Genomic DNA, 2,971 nt, shown 5'->3' on the forward strand with positions numbered 1-2,971 from the left:
TGTGTGTGTGTGTGTGTGTGTGTGTGTGTGTGTGTGTGTGTGTACCTTCCTACCGTATGAACTACCATCACCTTCCGTGTGATATTTTCCATCAAATAAGCATTAATCTTTGTCCTTTAAAGGTGCAATGTTTATGATGCAGCCACCTGTTCCAAACCCTCTAGGGGGCAGCATTTCACCTCTTCTACAATATAAATATACAGTCATCAGTTATTAGAAAGAAAGCTAACTACTAACAGCAGGGCCAGAATACGCGTAATTCCTCCAAACTGCTGAAAGTCTTGAGAGCCCGTTACAATAACACACTGTTTAATCTTAACGAGTGGCGTCGGCCTGTAACTCATTTGTGGACTGACGTTGTAATGATCACAACGGGCTGGTGAAGTGTCAAACCTGTGTGACGGCAGCAACAGAAATTTTGCTGATCCGGGGAGTTGGGGCGGTGCCCCCAATGATTAGACCCCCAGCGCTAAGGGTTTGTACCAGCTGGCAAAATGTTAGTTGCTACAGCTAACCGCTAACTGAAGGTCTTTCTCCTGGAACCGCGGCCCGTAGTCTTAAAAAAAAGCATGTGTTGTTTTCTTCTTATGCCACTTTGGATTTAATCCAATAAACAAACAATTAAAACGTACACGGACTCTGTACCTTCAACGTGATATACAAGCCCTCGGGGCAGCTCTCCGTCTTCGTCCTCTCATGTTGGACTGAGGACAGACTAGACGCTACAATGACTCACTATCACCTCTCGAGGTTAAAGTGGTATTAACAGAGGACGCACCGGGGCTAGCTGGTTAGCATGCTAATTTAAGTAGATATCTCTGCAACAATTCATAGATGTAACGTCAACACTGTAACCTCTCCTGTTGATAGCTAATTTTTTGGGATGTTTTTAAACTGGAAAGATCTTAAACATGGCACCTTTAAGGAAAATCCAAATTTCTACAATTTGAGTCTTGAATCTTATGATTATATGAAAAGTAGCTTCATTGTCAAAATGTGGGGATGTAGCACCAGGTGTCCCAGTTGTTGGACACGTCTTTAGCGAGGTCTTCAAGCAATACGAGCTATCATGACCAAGACATTGAAGTTTTCAAAACTACATATTTGGAAGTGGAAACAACACAGAAAAAAAGTAAATTGTTACCCAAACTTACATCTTTGGAAATCTTTGTACGTATGCATGAAGATATAGCAGTTTATATACTGTAGTGGTTAATGGTGCATTCATGTTTGTTTCACTTCCAAATCAGTGGTTTAGATGAGACAGGATTGATTGTCTCGACACGTATATTTTCAAATACATTTATGTTGAAAAACAAATCTATTTAGTTTTATCCGTCCTCTTTGTTACGGATCCTTTGCTCTGCTTGACAAAGACCAGTCGGTCCCGATTGATCCTCAAGACATTAATTATTCCCGTGTGTGTTGATCTTGTTTCTGTCTTTCTGGCTTTGTGTCAAACACCTGGTCTCTGTCTGTTGTCTGCCAACCTCGTAACATTTTCCTCAACAGGTAAAAGGAAACTTGGAAGCAGCTTTTGATGTGTTAAATATGTTGATGACATTCTGTCCGTCACTTCACTCGCCTCATCTCACACAGCTCTTCCTGCTTTGAACCACTGTGTGTGTGTGTGTGTATGTGTGTGTGTGAGTCTCTTGTCTGTCTTCAAACGGCAATAACACCTACCGACTGTATTTTTAAAGATTGAATCTGCAAAAGACTTTGAAGTAGTCTCCAGAGTAGCTTAACAAAGCAGCAGCCAAAGTTGTGTTCCCGTGTTAGATTCCCATCCTGTCGGTGTAAAGTGTTTATTTAAAGGCCTCCAGTCATGTCACAAATCTCAGAAACCCACCTGTCGCCATCCACGAGGTTCCGTTGGGTCCAAGTGAATTACCATGAGGCCCAAAAAAATGTATGAAAGACTCTACACGCAGACTCTAAACGTTCTCACCGACAAACACGTGTGAACACTTCCGTACACATACGTTCTTCAATGAAGGGCTGAGGTTCTACACAGAACCATTTGCAACTTCAAGGATTCTTTGTTTGACTAAGGGTTCCATTGAGAACCCTTTTTGGAAGAAATAGTTCTTCAAGGTTTCTTGAAAGCATGGCTGCTTAAAGGGAACGCCCACACACCCTCAAAAACTATGATTGTGAACCAGGATTGTTGTGGGTTGCGCTGCACCACATTAGCCCCTGCCCTTTAGGGTTCTAGATGAAACCCTTGGACAATAAAAGGGTTCTCTGTAGAACCCCCTGGGTGAGTTCTAGATGAAACCTTTGGAAAACAGAAGAGTTCTTGTTAGAGCCACCTGGGTGGGTTCTTGTTAGCACCCTAAGAGGGTGAAAAGGGTCCGGATAGAACCTCCAAAAAGGGTTCTGGTTGGAACCATTACACCATTGAAGGGTTGTCTGTAAAACCTCTGCTAGGGGATTCTGGGCGTAACCTTTCACAGATTGTTCTATGTGTAACCCTTTACGTTCGGTTCTAGGTAGAACCCTCTGAAATTTGTCTCTGACCGTTGACTACCGAACATATTTTTATCTGAATCAAGATCCCATGTTGGTCCATCAGAAGGGGGCGGGGCTTAACCTCTCTACCTCCAGCTGTTTGCTTATCTTTAAATAGAATCAAGACCACAAACACGTTGAAGTTGGATCTTATCCTCAGTTTAACTTCAAATATTGTCGTCTAGTTAACTATATCAGCAAGTCAATTCAGCATTGGAGATGGATTTACATATTAATATTGTCCAGATAAGTAGTTTAATAGCCATACTGAGGACTTCCAATATGGCCGCCGGCTGTTTACATCCTAAAACTCCCTGTTAGTGTTAACTGGTAACGTATATCTCAGTCCCTCTTTCTGTGTCGTGTGTGTGTGTGCGTGTGTACATCTGAATGTGTGTGTCCTGTCCATCTCTGCCCCCCCCCCCCCCCGCCAGCCCCAGGCCCCCCCCGCACCCTC

The 2,971-nt window shown here is 43.1% G+C and overlaps 1 protein-coding gene across 6 annotated transcripts in view; it reads left to right on the forward strand.

Moving 5' to 3' along the window:
* kcnq5a (potassium voltage-gated channel, KQT-like subfamily, member 5a) overlaps positions 1 to 2,971 on the forward strand; it is a 32,552-nt gene that overhangs the window by 11,785 nt on the left and 17,796 nt on the right. The window lies entirely within an intron of this gene.

The sequence above is a fragment of the Anarrhichthys ocellatus genome, unplaced genomic scaffold (assembly GCF_004355925.1).
Source record: "Anarrhichthys ocellatus isolate YVR2014 unplaced genomic scaffold, GSC_Weel_1.0 scaffold236, whole genome shotgun sequence".
In the NCBI taxonomy this organism is placed as follows: domain Eukaryota; kingdom Metazoa; phylum Chordata; class Actinopteri; order Perciformes; family Anarhichadidae; genus Anarrhichthys; species Anarrhichthys ocellatus.